Source organism: Chlorocebus sabaeus, chromosome 3, assembly GCF_047675955.1.
Source record: "Chlorocebus sabaeus isolate Y175 chromosome 3, mChlSab1.0.hap1, whole genome shotgun sequence".
Lineage (NCBI taxonomy): Eukaryota > Metazoa > Chordata > Mammalia > Primates > Cercopithecidae > Chlorocebus > Chlorocebus sabaeus.
In genome coordinates, this window is record NC_132906.1 from 49,626,893 (window position 1) to 49,644,999 (window position 18,107).

The window sequence follows — 18,107 nt, forward strand, 5'->3', positions numbered from 1 at the left end:
TAGTTCACTGAGTTTTGTCATGAATGGGTGTTGAATTATGGTTTTCTTTATCTTAGAATTTACTGATTTTCTCTTTATTCCTGAAAGATATTTTCACTGCATATAGGATCTGGGTTGACAGTTATTTCCTTTCATCATTTAAAAAGTGTCATGCCATTTCCTTCTAGCCTCCATGGTTTCTGATGAGAAATCCTCTGTAATTCAACTTATTTTTTTCCACTAAAGGTAAGCTGTCATTTTTCTCTTGCTGCTTTCAAATTTTTTTCTTTGTTTTTAGTTTTCAGAAGTTTGACTATTAAGTGCATTGGTGTGGATTTCTTTAGGTTTATTCTGTTTGGGTTTTGTTCTGGGTTTTGAAACTATAGGTTTATGTCTCTTTCAAATGTGTGAAATTTTCAGCTGCGATTTCTTCCTATGCTTTATTGTCCCTGCTCTTTTTTCCTCTCCTTTAAGAACTTGGGTGACACAAAAGTTAGCTTTTTTGTTGTTGTTGTTGTTGTAGTCCCAAAGGTCCGAGTCTCACTGTTAATTTTGTTGTTGTTGTTGTTGGCGGCAGGGCCGGGGGTGGGGGAAATGAAAGGTGGTACTATGTTATGAGACTCTGGATCTTATGTAAAATTTTAATTTTAGCTGCCTTCTTTTGATAGCACATTGGTAGCAGGTAGAGAGTTCTGCTTTGTTAATGCTGAGGGCAGGTGGAATTCCTGGTTCCCTACTCAGCTTCCGTTGACATTATAAGTCATGGGCTCATCATTATTTCTGGCACAGTGTGAGTACTGCTCTCCATGAAGACTTCACTGATACCTCCCTGACTGGAAGATACCTTGTTACTATTTCCCACATGGTCTCCACTGACTCCACAGTGAGGGGCTTCATTACACATTTGGATGGCAGTCCTGACTCCCTAGTTGATTTTCTCAGATAACGCCCTTGTTTGGGAGGTAGTGTGAGGAGTGGTTGAGCGTCTCTTTGAAATGTGGCATGGTTGGAAATCTAGGTTCAACACTTGACATTTTATGGTGAAATTGGGTGTAGGACCAATGTCAGTTCTGTGGGCTTTGGCTGCTAGAAAGCAATTATGGTCTAAAGTTATGTATCTTGTTAGATCACCTGTTTTCTGTTCTTTTGGCTGGAAAGAGTAGACTTATGTTTAGGTAGCTGTGTGTGTATATGTGTGTGTGTGTGTGTGTAGCTATTATTGTTCCAGGTTACTAGCTTCTGCAGCATTTATTCTATGATATAGCAGTAAAAAGAAAACTCACAGTCTTCTCTGCTATGCCCATCTTCAGATTTTAAAGCTCCTAGCTAGTCTTATTTTCTTTACCTTTCAAAACACTACTACATCTCCCTAGCAACAGAGTTAGGCACTGGGATATTTTGAGAGTAAAAAAATGCAACTGCCACTGTAAAATTAGCCTGGCATGTACACACAAATACATACAGCCACTCTAATAATGTGGAATAATAGAAAATAGTATCAATGCTAATCAATACAGGAATGTATGTTTCTAAAAGTATGACACATTTCACAAAAGGCAGCCACAGGGAGATAATGGACCCCTTAAAACCATGACTAAAAGATTTTAGAATTGACTTGAAAGGATTCCAAAGGTGTTACTAAGAGAGAAAAAGTGGGATTCAGAATAGTGTGCATACTTCTCATTTTTTAAAAACCATGACATAAAATGAACCTTGTATATGTAGATGAGCATCCATCTTTGTATGTTTATGTGTGTATATACATATTTACGTTTTGAAGTGTTAAGATGGGTTAAGGAACAGGTGTAGGGAAAGTGATGACTTGCTTGAGAGGACAGTGACAGAAATGGGAGAGTTGAATAAAAATATAAAGATAAAACTACAATTAAAAGAAATTCATTTTGTATATGATCATATTTTTGTATTTTTACAAAATTGAAGGGGTGCATAAACCTGCAACCATGAAGGCTTAAAGATAATGGTATCATCATTCTCTGTCTGAGGTACTATTTCTTAATACTATCATTTAAAAGAAATGAATATTAGTTTTTTTTCTCTCCTATTAATTCCTTAACTTTTTTCTCAGTCCAATTAGTGACAAGACAAATACAGTCATTTGTCACTTAATGATGGGGATACATTCTGAGGAATGCATCCTTAGGTGATTTTGTCATTGTGCATACATCATAGAGTGTACTTACACAAACCTAGATGATGTAGTCTGTCACACATCTAGGCTATCTTGTACAATCCATTGCTCTTAGTCTACAAACCTGTTCCATATGTACTGCATGGAATATTGAAGCAATTATAATAAAATGTGTGTTTGTGTATCCAAATATGTACAAACATAGAAAAGATACAATGAAAATACAATACAAAAGATGAAAAATGGTACTACTTTATAGAACACCTACCACGAACGGAGCTTGCAGGACTAGAAGCTGCTCAAGGTGGGTCAGTGAGTGAGTGGGGAGTGAATGTGAAGGCCTAGCACATTGCTATACACTACTTCATTTTGCTTACACGAAATTTATTTTTTAAAAATTGCTTCTCCAATAGTAAATTAACCTTAGCTTACTTTAATTTTTTTTAATAAACTTGTTTTCTTTAACTTTTTTCTTTTCACTTTTTATTTTATTTTATTTTGAGACAATCTCACGCTGTTGTCGAGGCTGGGATGAAGTGGCATGATCACGGCTCACTGCAACCTCCACCTCCTGGTTTCAAGCGATATTCCTATCTCAGACTGGGATCACAGGCACGCAACACCACACCTGGCTAATTTTTGTGTTTTTTATATTTATTTATTTATTTATTTATTTATTTATTTATTTATTTATTTTTATTTTTTATTTTTTAGATGGAGTCTTGTTCTGTCAAAAGTCTCACTCTGTTGCCCAGGCTGGAGTACAGTGGCATGATCTCAGCTCACTGCAACCTCCACCTCACAAGTTCAAGCGATTCTCCTGTCTCAGTCTCCCCAGTAGCTGGGATTACAGGCACGTGTCACCATGCCTGGCTAATTTTTCTATGCTTAGTGGAGATGCGGTTTCACCATGTTGGCCAGGCTGGTCTCAAACTCCTAACCACAAATGGTCTGCTAGCCTCAGCTTCCCAAAGTGCTGGGATTACAGGCATGAACTACCAGGTCTGGCCTTTTTGTGTTCTTTAGTAGAGACAGGGTTGAGCCATGTTGCCCAGGCCAGTCTTGAATTCCTGAGCTCAAGTCATCTACCCACCTCAGCATCCCAAAGTGCTGGGATTATAGGCATGAGTGAGTCACCGTGCCTGGCCTTTTTTTTTTTTTTTTTTTTTTTGCTCTAACTTTTTTGGCTCTGTTATAATAGTACTTCATTTAAAACACAAATACATTGTACAGCTGTACTAAAATACTTCATTTCTTTATATTCTTATTTTATAAGCTTTTGTCTATTTCTAAATTTTTAATTCTTTTTAATTTTAAACTTTATTGTTAAAAACTAAGACTCAAACACATCTTAGTCCAGGACTACACAGTATCAAGATAATCAATATCGCTGTCTTCTAATTCCACTTCTTGTCACACTGGAAAGTCTTCAGGGCCAATAATATGCATGAAGCTATCATGTCCTATGATAACGATGCCTTCTTCCAGAATACCTCCCAAAGGACCTGCCTGAGGCTGTTTTAAGTTAACTTAAAAAAAAATAAGTACGAGGAATACCCTCTAAAATAAAAGTATAAATTATGGCAAATATATAAACCAACAACATAGTTTCATTATCATTGTCAAGCACTATAGGTTGTACATAATTGTATGTGCTATATATTTTATAGGACTGGTATGAAAGGAGGTTTGTTTACAACAGCATGATCACAAATAGGAGTGATGCATTGTGTTAAGACATTATGGCTGTTACAGTATCACTAGGTGATAGGAATTTTCCAGCTCCATTATAATTTTAGTGACCACCACAGTATATACAATCTGTTGTTGACCGAAAAATCATTATGCGGTGCATTCCTGTATAAAGAAATATCTCTATGGACTCCTTCTGGGCACGAATGTATATATTTTTCTCTAAGTCACCCTCTAAAACTAAAATTCAGGCTTTGTTCATTTCTCATTTGCATAGTTGTATGTTAAGAACTTTTGTGTCAATTCTGTGACACACAAGGTCACAAAGGTGACCTAGAGAAAAAAAAATATATACTCTTGGCCTCTACCACAATCTCTATACTCTAAAACCTCTTAAATATCTCATGAAATACGTGGAAAAAATCCAATTACTTGCCATGAAATAGGAGACCTTTCATGGTGTTATTCTTGTTTATTTAAGTCCTAAATTTATCTCATATTTATGAATTAATAAACACTGCATACACTTGTTGGATAAAACTTACCACACTTAAATACAGTTTTAAACAAATATTCAGATTTGTGCATTAGGCCCAAAGAATGATGGGTCCCAGAGGCTGGAAAGGAGTGTGGAGAGCAGGGAAAAAAGAGAGGATGGTTAATGGGTACCAGGATTTAGTCAGATAGAATGAACACCTAGTGTTTGGTAGCACAATAGACTATGGTTAACGATCATTCATTGTATATTTTTAAATAACTAATAGAGTGGAATTACAATGTTCCTAACACAAAGAAATGATAATACTTGAGGTGACGGATACTCCAATTATCCTGATTTGGTTATTACACATTTTTTTCTTGTATCAAAATTTCACAAATACCCCATAACTACATAAAACTATTACACATCCATAATAATTACAAATAAATATATATAATTGATAATACAAAACATATCTTTCTCATTTTGCATCTCTTTTGACTCTGACAATAACCTTTTAGCAAGTTAAAACCAATATCTAGTTGAAACAAATAATTCTACCATCACACTTTCTTTCCTTCATTGCTTACTGCCAATTTACTTGTGGCTTCATTTCTCATCTGTGACAAAATTTTCATTTTCAAATAATTTATTTTGTTTCTTTGAATTGTTTGACATGGTGATTAAATTTTAAAGTTAATACATTGAGTTTGCCTTTTTAATACTGAGTTTTATTTCATATGTATATTTTTGTTTCCCCACCATTTCCATGTCTGACTACCACTATTGTTATGTCCTATCATAACACTCCACACATACTTAAAATCAAGCAAAGGGTGGATGGAGTTCCATCTTTAAAAACTAAACAGGCATTTTGGACAACACATTCTTGTCAGCGGAATCTGGACATTTATCAAACATGGTAGGGAAAGTTCTCACTCTGTATTATAAATAGGACAGCCAGATATCAACTGTTAACAGAAATAAAATAAGAGAGAAAATTTTTGACAAATTGTTTGAATTATTTTCTTAAAAGAGACTTCCTCCACTGCCAATGATCTTGAATAGACTCCTGGTCAATCATCTGGAAGCAGTTCTTCACATAATTGATGAACTTGGCTTCCACTTTTGGAAGGAAACCACCTTTTTCTATACTTGCTTGCATTTTTGCTTTAATGTCTTCTACAGAACTAGGTTATTTTGGTGTTTCAGGAGTTTTTTCCTGTTTTTTTTGGTAGGATTTTTGTCCTTTTGATTTTGGTGTTGATGATGGTTTTTGAGTCTTTTCCATTCTGATTTGATTTTTGTGCATTTTTGGCTGGAGTATCTCATATAGATTTTTTTCACTGATGCTTTTTCTTCTGTTTCTTCCTCATCGAAATCATCATCATCTTCTTCATCATCATCAGCTTCATCATCATCTTCATCAGTAGCAAGTTTTATTTTTTTCTGTGGAAACTTGCTACCACCTCCAGGGGCAGAAAGCTTTCCAGATGTACTTAAGAGTTTCACATCCTCCTCCTCATCATCTTCTGACTCTGCATTTTCCTTCCCAGCTACTAGGTGATGTCCACTAATATGCACTGGCCCTGAACCACACTTCAACCGTAAGAGCACTAGTGGTGTTATTTCAAAGCCCCCAAGGGAAACCATTGGCTGTACAGACATTGTCAAAGTTGCCAGCGCTACTTTAGTTGGACTGCCTCCGTAATTCATTGCCTCTGCTTCAACAATGTGCAATTCATCCTTTGCACCAGACCCTAAACTCACCGTTCTTAAAGATAACTGGTGCTCATTTTCATCATTATCCACCTTAAAGTGATAATCTTTGTCGGCCTTTAATTCACTACTGAAAAGATAATTCTGGGGCCTCCGGGGGGCATGTCCATGTCCCTCGAATCTTCCATTGGGTGGCGGCATGCACTTAGGTGGGGGAGAAGGCGGGTGGAGATAAACGACCACTGCTCAAGAGAACAGCCACTCAGGACAGAATCACGTCAGGGACATTGAGTTTTTAATATCGCATATTTCAATCTTATATGAGCTTATAAAAATTTATTTTTTAAATTGTTTTCTTCCAAGGGTCTGAATTAGTTCTAAGAAATGTGTGAACAATGTTGTCCTTTTACATCAAAGCAGAAGAATTTCAATTGTTTGAATATGTGCTTTCAGCTCTAATTACTCATTAGAGAAAATAAGTTAAAAATGTGTGGTTTTAATATTTATGTTAAAGAACAAAATCAAAACTTTCCCTAACATATGGATTAACCGATTGGTATAATTAACTAGTAATGAATGTAAAATTACTCTGTGGCATATCTCATTACGGTGTTACTCTAAATTTAAATTTATAATTTAAACTTATGATTATATATTTGCATATATAAAATGAAAGAATTGCATGTAAATCACTTACAAAAAAAGAAGACTTTATGAAATGAGGTTAAAAAAATCCAAAGATAAATCAAGCTACTCCCTTTGGAAAGCTGACACCTTTCATATGATTTTGTTAAATTTTGACCCATTTAAGTCATACAAAATAGTGGACTCATATTAAATGAAGCACAAATAAAGAAATATACAAACAACAGTTTTATCTAAGGGATATGTCAAATTACCTAGAAATTATACTACCCTTTTGCAAGCACTATCCTAAATAATTTGAGAACAGAGATGACATTTAAAAGTAAAGAAGAAAATGGGAAGAGAAGGTTGTAGGAGGAAAGATGTATTTCCTTTGCTGATATTTAACACTATAATTTTTCTGAATTATTCTTGATATTTCACACATTTTACTCATGATTCCCTGAGCTCCTCTAGAGCACAGTTTTTTTTTAAACGTAGGGCTACTTACTTTTGAGGACAAATTGTACCTTGCTGTTCTTTAATAAATTCAATCTTTTATTCTTGATCCTATCCCTCATATATAAGCAGATAGCACCACCTGTCTTATAAGCAGGTGCCTTTATAGCTTGGATTTCTGTAAATATGCTGCTAAAAGTAGAATTAATTTCTTAGATTAAATGAAGCAGGAAAGAATTTGAATATCTAGCATTTAGAAAAAGTAAATTATTGAGAATTAAAATTACATACTCTTTAGATATTTACATTATATATTTTGAATTTTTAAAGAACATCAAAAGCTATGCAAACTCTTAACATTGATAGTATAAATATCTTTCATATCTTGAACCTACAAATTCAAGAGTCTAGCTATATCCTGTTATTCTTTAAGCAAAATAGTCATGTTTATTACTTTGCTTCTTTTAGGGTTTTTCCTTTAGCCACATATATCCATATCAATTATTTAAAGCATGTGTATTACTTTAAAATTTGTTGTGATTCCTTAGATTTCATGTTTACCTATATAACATGCAAAATCATACACTGACATTGTATTGTACGCGAGAGTTTTATCTTATTCTCTTTTATATAATTTGTATTTCAAGAAGTATAGATATTTTAATTAAAATTAGTCTACTTTAATATCCATAATCTTATCTGTATTGTATGAAATTTACTGAAGAAAAGCTAAAACCAAGTAATTGGCCATTTTTACCTATTTGAGATTTCAGAAAATCATGCTTTCTAAAACTTAGTAGGATTTTGGTAAAACAAACCAGAACTATAGATTAAGACTTTGTCTAGCTGAACTGGATTAAAGAAAAATACAACTATTTGTATTGGTACATCTTCAGTATTCACAAGGAGAGAAAGCATAATAGAAAGTAAAAAGAAAAATTAAAATAAACTAATGTTATCACCTATTTAATGTTACATAGTAATGCTGCTGATGAATAAATATTTCTATAAAGTATTAGAAATTAAGATTCCAGCATATAGCTAGAATAATCACTTTGAGTAATACATATCTATGTGTATATCAGGCACAATTTTTAAAAAAAAATCTAAAGATATTAAAAATAAAGTGTCCCTTAATTTATACTCAAATATTTTTGGGAAAAAATAGAAAAGTCTTCTTTTTTCTTAAATGATTGCTTGTCTTTAAACTTTTTATTTTATAAGTTAATTTCCTAGGCATACTAAAACTTTTTAGTAGCATACATTGCGTTAAGTCTTACAAGTGTGTGCAACAAAACTAGTGGATTTCAAGATTCCATTTTCAAGACTTGAATGCTATGCTTAGTAGTGTAATGACACTCTAGACATCTGGTGTTGTTTTCTCTAAAGCATAGGGACAATGGGCAAAACAAAACTAACAATTTTGTGAGAATGTAATTGTATTACCATTATTTTACATAAAGGTATATTTTAAACTGTAATATACCACAAGAAAGGTTTTAAACTTCTATCCACTATTTTGATTGTTAATTTCATTGAAATTTGTAGTATTTGCAAAACTTATCAATTTGAAAATATGTTCATGTACTTACAATTGCATAAAATTATAAATTAATACTTCAACATTTGAGTTATAATATCATTCAAATGAAAATTGTGAAGAAAGCAAAGCCACCTTAATTACCGTGTATATTAATATGTGAATAAAAACACATAAGCACAAATACTCAAAAAGAAAAACATACTAAAATAATTTCATACAATACTGCAGTTTTAAGTTGTATGTTTGCTGATTCATTAAAGGAACTTTTGAATAAATATACAAAAATCACCAGCATTCCTTTATACCAAAAACAGTCAAGCTGCGAACCAAATCAGGAATGCAATCCCATTCATAGTAGCCACAAAAAGAATAAAATACCTAAGAATACAGCTAGCTAGGAAGGTAAAAGGTCTCTACAGTGAGAATTACAAAACACTGTCCAAAGAAATCAGAGATGAAACAAACAAATGGAGAAACATTCCATGCTCACGGATACGAATAATCAATATAAATAAAATGGCTCTACTGCCCAAAGCATATTACAGATTCAATGCTATTCCTATCAAATTACTAATAACATTCTTCACAAAACTAAACAGAAAAAAACTATTTTAAAATTCATATGGAACCAGAAAAAGAGCCCAAATAGGCAAGGCAATCCTAAGCAAAAAGGATAAAGCTGAAAGCATTATATTACCCAACTTCAAACTATACTGCAGGGCTAGAGTAACCAAAACAGCATTGTACTGGTACAAAAACAGACACATAGACCAATACAACCAAATAAGAGCCCAGAAATAATTCTGCACACCTACAGTCATCAGATCTTTGACAAAGCTAACGAAAACAATAGGCCAGTTATCCCAGCGCCATTAAAAAAATGTGATGTGATTAGTACTCAACATCACTAATCATCAGAGAAATGCAAATCAAAACCAGATTGAGATATTGTCCCACAGCTGTTAGAATAGCTATTATCAAAAAGAGAAAAAAGTCTTGGAGAAGACTGGAGAAAAAGGAACCCTTGTCACTGTAGATGAGAATGCACAATCATTATGGCAAGCTGTATTAAAGTTCTTTAAAAATTAAGAATAGAAGTACCCTGTGATCTAGCAATTCCACTTCTGGGTATATATCCAAAAAGGGGAAAAAAAGTCACATTCTTGAAGAGTTATTTGCACTCTCCTGTTCATTGCAACATTATTCACAATAGCTAAAATATAGAAACAAGCTATGTGTCATACAACAAATGAATGGATAAAGAACACCATGCATTATTATTTGGCCTTAAAAAAGGAAATACTGCCATTTGCCAACAACATGGAGAAACCCATAGAACATTACGTTAAGTGAAATAAGCTAAACATAGAAAGAGAGAGATAGCATGATCTCATTTGCATGTAAAATCTAAAAAAGTGTTAAATGCATAAGTAACAGAGAGTAGAATTTGGGTTGTTAGGGCCTGGGATGTGGCAGAAAACAGAAGATATTGGTCAAAGGGTCAAAGAAACTTTCAATTATAAAATGAATGAGTTCTGGAGGCCTAACCTACAGTGTAATAACTATAGTTAATATTGTATTGTATACATAAAATATGCTAAGAGAGTATATCTCAAGTGTTTTTAACCCCCAGTGCCCCAACATATGCTAAGAGAGTATATCTCAAGTGTTCTTACCCCCCAATGCCCAAACATACACATATATAAAAAATAGTAATTATTTAATTCATGGATATGTTAATTAACTTTATTATGTTAATCATTTTGCGATGTATATGTATACGAAAACATTATGTTATACATCATAAATATATTCCATTTTTATTTTTCAATCATACCTCAGTAATACTGGGAAAAAAGCACTCCAAAAGAAAACAATGGGGGGAAAAAAAGAAATTGCTGATATGTTTTTCCATTAAAAAAAAAAATCCAACAGTGAATAAATTTGCTAAGCAAAAAATAAAACGTTCATTCTGTGGCATACCTGTTGGCTTTTTGTTGGCCTTTGGAGAAATGTCTATTCAGGTCCTTTGCTATTTTTAAATCAGGTTTGTTTTTTTTTTTTTTTTTTTTTTTATGTTTTACTTTTTTTTTTTTTTTTTTTGGCTATTCAGTTTTTGAGTACCTTGTATATTTTTGATATTAACTCTTATCAGATATATAGTTTACAAATAGCTTCTTCCCATTCTGAAGGTTGCCTTTTCATTTTATTAACTGTTTCCTGTGCAATAGTTTTTGAGTTTGATGTAAGCCCATTGACTAATTTTGCTTTTGTTCCTTGCACTGCTGGTGTCATACAAAAAAATCAGTATCAAGATCAGTATCAGGGAGCCTTTTCCATATGTCTTCCAGGGCTATTATGATTTCAAGCCTTTAATTCATTTTTAGTTGATTTTTGGGTGTGGTGTAAAATAAGGTTCCAGTTTTATTCTTTTGCATGTGGACATCCAGTTGTCCAAACACTATTTCTTGAAGTGACAGGATAGTCAGCCTTTTCAGCACCTTTGTAAATAATTAGTTGACCATATGCGTGAGTTTATTTCTAAATGCTCTATTTTGTTTCATTCATCTATGTGCCTGTTTTTATGCCAGTAATACATTGTTTTGATTACCATAGCTTTAAAGTAGAGTTTCAAATCAAGAAATGTGATGCCCCCAGCTTTATTCTATTTGCCTAAAGATTGATTTTCCTATTTGGATTTTTTTTTGTGGTTCCAAATTAATTTTAGGATTATTTTATTTTGTTTTGTGAAAAAATGCCATGGGAATTCTGAAAGGGATTGCATTTAATCTGTAGATTTCTTTGGGTAGTATGTCTTATAGATTTTAGTGTACGGATCTTTTATTTCCTTGGTTAAATATATTTCTAAATACTGTGTTGCATTTTATGCTGTTTGCAATGGGATTGTTTTCCTTATCTCTCAGAGAAGTCACTAGTAGTGTATAGAAATACAACTGATTTTTGCACACTGATTTCATATTCTGCAACTTTATTGAATTATTTTATTAGTTCAAACAGATTTTATTATGGAGTCTTTAGAGGAGTCTATACATAGGATCAGGTCATCTGCAAATGGATATTACTTTACCTTTGCCTTGCTCTTTTTGATGTCTGTTACTTCTTTTTCTCACCTAATTTCTTTGGCTAGATTGTCTTGTTGAATAAAAATGGTTACAGTGGGCATCCTTGTCTTGTTTGGGATCTTAGAGGAAAACTTTTCAGAGAATTTTTCACTGTTAAGTATGATGTCAGCTGTGTGCTTGTCATATATGGCCTTTACTGTGTTGAGGTACATTTACATTCGTTCTGTAGCTAATTTGTTGATAACTTTTATTATAAAAGGATGTTAAATTTGCTCATTGAGATGATCATAGAATATTTATTCTTCAATATTTTAATGTAGACTACCACATTTACTGATTTGCATATGTTAAACCATGTTTGCATCCTGGGGATAAATCCCACCTGATCTTTGTGGATGATCCTGTTAACGTGCTACTGAATTCACTTTATAGTATTTGTTGAGAATTTTTGCATCCATGTTCATCAATGAAATACATCTGTAATTTTCTTTTATTGTAGTTTCCTTGTCTGGCTTTATTATCAGGTTAATGCTAGCCTTGAAAAATAAGTGAAGGTATTCCCTCCTTTTCAATTATTTGGAAGACTTTGAGAATTAATATCTTTTTATTTAAATAGTTGGTAGACTTCATCAGTGAAGCCATCTGGTCCTGGGCTCTACTTTGTTGAGAGATTTTTTCATTACTGATTCTATCTCCTCAGTTACTATTGGTCTATTCAGATTTTCTACTTCATTATGATTTGATTTAGTCTGGCTAGGTTAAATGGGTCTAGGAATTCATTCATTTCTACTAGGCTATCCAATTTTATGTGTATTGTTCACAGCAGTTGCCTATGATTCCTTGTGTTTCTGTGGTATCAGTCATGATGTCTCCTCTTTCACTTCTGATTTTATTTATTTGACATTTTTCAATTTTTTTCTTAGTTTAGCTAAAAGTTTGCCATTTTGTTTATATTTTTAAACACCAATTTGTTGTTTCACTGACAGTTTATATTGTCTTTTTAGTCTCCATTTATTTCTGTTCTTATGTTGATCATTTTCTTCCTTCTGCTAACTTTGAGCTTAGTTTTGTTCTCCTTTTTTTTGTTTCTTGCTATGTAAATCTAGGTTTTTCATTTTTTTGAGTTCTTTCTTTTTTCCTCATTTAGATGTTTTTCACCATGAACCTCGCTTTTATTAATATAACTGCTTTTCCTGCACCCCATAAGTTGTGGTATGTTGTATTTCCATTTTCATTTGTCTCAAGACTTTTGTTTATTTCCATTTTGATTTCTTCTTTGACACATTAGTCTTTTGAAGCATGTGGTTTAATTTCCACATATTTGCTTATTTTTCAATTTTCTGTTATTGATTTCCAGTTTCATACCATTGTATTCAGAAAGATGTTTGATGTGATTTCAATATTCTCGGATTTCATAAGACTTGTTTTGTGGCCTAACATACAACCTATCTGGGAAAATATTGTTTTGCTTTTGGATAGAATATTCTATATGTGCCTGTTAGGTTTATTTGGTCTGTGGTGTAGGGTAAGTCAAATGTTTTCTATTGATTTTCTGTCTGGATGATCTATCTATTGTTGAAAGTAGGGTATTGAAATTTTCTATTATTTATGGTATTGCTTTGAGTCTGCTATTGATGCTCCCATTTTCTATCTCACTTGTATTCTGCATCTCAGAAATTTGTTTTCTTCTTCTTTATGTTTTCTTTTTTCTGTTGAACTTTTCATTTTGTTCCTTTGTTGTGTTCCAGGTTTTGTTAAATTGTTCATCTGTGTTCCCTTGTAGCTCACTGAACTTCTTTAGAATTATTATTTTAAATTATTTGTGATGTAATTTGTGCATCTTCATTTCTTTTCCTTTTCCTTTTTTTTTTTTTTTTTTTCTTGTTTTCTTGTTCTTTTTTTTTTTTTTTTTTTTTTTTTTTGAGATGGAGTCTTGCTCTCTTGCCTAGGCTGGAGTACAATGGCATGATTTTGGCTCACTGCAAACTCTGCCTCCCAGATTCAAATGATTCTTCTGCCTCAGTCTCCTGGGTAGCTGGTATTATAGGCATCTGCCACCAGACCCGGCTAATTTTTGCATTTTTAGTAGAGAGGGGATTTCACCATGTTGGCCAGGCTGGTCTTGAACTCCTGACCCCATGATCTAAAAACACCCACTTTAGCCTCCCAAAGTGCTGGGATTACAAGCGTGAGCCACTGTTCCTGGCCGAATCTTCATTTCTCTGGTGTCAGTTATTAGAAGTTTACTGTGTTCTTTTGCTGGTGTCATGTTTTCCTGATTCTTCCTGATCATCGCCTTGCATAGGTATCTGCACATTGGAAGAAGCAGTCACCTATTCCTGACTTACAGACTGGGGTTGGTAGAGAAAGACCTCCAACTGCAGAAGTTGAGAGGCATGCTAGAAAGTGCTATGGCACCTCACACCATGTGTGGAGGGATGTGGTTGCTTCCAGGTCTGGAGAAACATGGTGCCTTGTCAGTTCAAGCAACTGATGTTTATGATGTTGGCAACTGTGAGGTCCTTGTTGGTGAGAGCTATGGAGGGTCTATAGGAAATGTGAGGGCTACTGGAGTCAGCGGGAGTCAAACCTTGGACAAGACCTCACTTGTTACATGTATTCCAAATTCCCCTGATCTAATAAGAGTGCCATTATGATTCTCCATATCCTTCGTTATTAATGGCCCGCATCCAAGAGACCTCCAAATATTTGAAGATTTCTCTTCCCTCAGTACGTATTTATCTCAGTTGTACACTTGCATTGGTGCTGCAGGACTTTTCCACTTGGGATTCCAGCACTTGAAGAATCTGGGTCAAAATACATTCTCAATACTAAAAACTAGGAAAGAAGTGCTGACTTTTTTACAGTGATATCCCTCAGCCTCCTGCTCATCCATTTTTGCTTTCATTAAATGATTAAAAATGAGTAAGTCCCTTTTGCTTAATGCCCAATCATTTTTTCCCTGAGTTGCCAATTTCTATAATTAGGGATACCATTTCTTTAATTTGCTATGGGTGAGGTTCCTCATGTGCCCTTTTGACCTTGCCACACATCACTAACTGCATCCAGTTGACTGTCAATACTTAAGGACCATTGTTTCAGAGTCCTACCATCCTGCTGGATGTCAACAAGCCTGGTTCCCTAATGGCCTCTCATACTGTCAAACATGGCTTAAACATTTCCTGATGCCCCTTCACTAACATATTCTTAGTATACTTGGTAAATGGCGTATCATCTGATATTCCCTTGTAACATAATTTGACACATTTTAAGCCCTTATATAAAATTGCCATTCCAGTAAGCCTAATTTCTGAGTATTTTAACCCATTGCTTCACAGTGTGCAATGGTAATTCTGACATTTCAGTGTCACTTAGAGTAGGCTATTGATTTGTCCCTGTTTCTACAAGTCATCCTAGTAGCAAGTTTACCTCGTGTCCTGGAGTCTTTTTCAAGTATTTCAGGTCAATGCTCCAAAATCAATAAATTCTCTAATCACCAAAGGACTTCAAAATTCAGTCCCTCACACTCTTGTTTTCTGGTGGTACATGCTAGTTAGGTCTTTCAGATCCTTTGATTTTTTAATTTTTTAAAGTCTCTTTTCTCTCTCTCTGTCTCTCTGTCTCTCTCTGTCTCTCTGTCTCTCTCTCTCTCTCTCTGTCTCTCTCTCTCTCTTTTTCATATCTTCAGCAGATGTAACTTAATTCTATAGTAGTAGTGGGAAGTGGGAGCAGATCCTGATTGGAGAAGGAGTGTTACAGTCCTGAAACAGAGGGAACTTTGCAACATCTCAAACAAGAAATGTGTGCCAATGCAAAATGTGGATGAGTGGGACATTTCTGCAGGACCAGTAAGTTCAGAGGAAACTGAATATACAAGATTTCAAAAAAAAAAAAAAAGAAAAATCAAAGCAGATATTCCTATCACATGGGTTAAGGTCACATTATTTCCCAGTCAAAAACCAGACTTTTCTATGGCATGCCAGGCTTCTCTGGGGCTCAACTATTCTGACAATGAAATCCTCTGCTTGGTCCTCAGATTTGTTTGCATTCCCACTGCTGCACATGGGAGCCTCTTTGCAAACTGTCTATAAGATTGGCCTTTAAGGATGGGTGCAATGGCTCATGCCTGTAATCTCAGCACTTTTGAAGGCCCAGGTGGGAGAATCACTTGCGCCCAGGAATTAGAAACCAGCCTGGGTAACATAGTGAGACCCTGTCTCTACAAAATGTTAAAAAATTAGCCAGGCGTGGTGGTGCATGTCTCTAGTTCCAGTTACTGGGGGGTGGGGGACTGAGGTGGGAGGATCAATTGAGCCCAAGAGGTCAAGGCTGCAGTGAGCCATGATCCTGCCACTGCACTCTAGCATGGGGGACAAAGTGAGACACTGCCTCAAAATAAGAAAAAAAAAGACTGGCTTTTGTAATTTAAAAACAAGATTTTAACTCTCCCATTCTCTAAATCTACAAACAATAATAATAAATTAACAATAACTGGCACTTTTTATGAGCTTATTCTATGCTAAGCATTTCTCTAAGCACCTTTTTTTTTTTTTTTTTTTTTGAGATGGAGTCTCGCTCTGTCGCTCATGGTGGAGTGCAGTGGCGTGATCTCCGCTCATTGCAACCTCTGCCTCCTGGGTTCAAGCGATTCTCCTGCCTCAGCCTCCCGACTAGCTGAGACTACAAGCATGCGCCACCACACCCAGCTAATTTTTGTATTCTTGTTAGAGACATGATTTCGCTTTGTTGGCGAGGCTGGTCTCCAACTCCTGAGCTCAGGTGATCTGCCCACTTCTGCCTCCCAAAGTGCTGGGAGTACAGGCATGAGCCACCATGCCCTGCCTCTAAGTACTTTTTATGTAGAAAAAGTTATTCTGACAAAAAAGAGATTACTTTATTGTGTACATCCTGGTCATGTTCCAGAGAATAACTCTGATTGATCAGCTTACACCTACTGTTCATCTCTGGACTAAGCAACTATGTCCAGAGTTTCCTCAGGATATAACTGCTCCTTGTTGCTGCCACATGATTGGACTTTGAGTGTGAGATGGAGAGGACAAAGAGTCTTTAAAGGAAAAGACTGATAATGGATAAATGTAATTTTAGACTTCCAATTACTTATTAATAAAAGAAGAACAAAGGACAAATGAGATGGCTAATAATTATGTTTACACATTTTAACTACTCAAAATATTAGATTGCAGTTTCTGCCATTAAAGTAATGACCAAAATTCAATTACTTTTGCACCAACCTAATAAATACATTCTAATTTGAATTCATTAAGATTCTAATTATTCAGAAACAATAGGGTTAAATAATATTACATACATTAAAGAGGAATCATAAATTCTGAGAACATTTATATTTTTAACACATAACTACCATTTTAATGCAGTTATCAATAATAAATAAATTACATATATTCCTTAGAATATATTTTCTAAAATATCCTAATTTATAACTTTGTTTTCAGTGAACAAGCATAAGAATTATATATTTTCATTAGTGAGTCTACAAACACACACACAGAGGCATGTACAAAGACTTTTTCACAATTTTAAATTTATTCAACAATTCAGAATTCAGATTTAAGAATGTTTGAGAGGTTTTCATGAAGTCTTCAACATACATTTATTTATAAACCAAACAGAACATTTGAAGTACTAAAGGATTCTGTCAATTTGGAAAGAGTTTGAATCTTTCTATGTCATTATTGATTAGAACAATTTTAGCAGCTGCTAAAATTTTACCTTCTTCCTTTATCATTCTCATTTATGTATCCATAATATGGCTCCAATATTTATACATAAACTTGATGAGCGAATGCAAGTGATCATTGGATATGGCTTTCAAATTAAAAAGTAATTATCTTATTTCTTACTTTTCTATCTATAGTAGTTCCATCGTGACATTTTGATACCAAAATCATTTCAAGAAAAACACAAATGAAAATTTGTGGATATTATATGTAGTCAATATAATTTAGGTTTACTGTTGAGTTATTTCTTCGATCTGTTAATTGGAAGCAGTAGACACACTGAGTTTAATGTATAACTCTGAACACTATTGGTCAATTCACTCATCTGGATATATAACAGAATAGCACATTCCTCTCTCCTTTTATTTTTATATCTGTATCTCTATATATACAGCTATACACCAAGACATACATGAACACACATACAGAGAATATGTGGCACAATGACACTTTTAAACTGTAATATACATATTATAACTTCCTCAATCTATGTCAACTACTGCCTTGAAAATGATTGAAGTTTAATTCATTTATTGCAGATCATCTTAGAATGCAAACAAGCGAAGCATAAAGGCCATCAATGTGAGTCACTTTCTGTAACTGTTATTAATAATAAGTA

The 18,107-nt window shown here is 34.1% G+C and overlaps 1 pseudogene; it reads right to left on the reverse strand.

Annotated features, from left to right (window-relative positions):
* Window positions 1-5,322: 5,322 nt before the first annotated feature.
* Window positions 5,323-6,208, reverse strand: LOC103214565 (nucleophosmin pseudogene; annotated as a pseudogene).
* Between the last annotated feature and the right edge of the window lie 11,899 nt (window positions 6,209-18,107).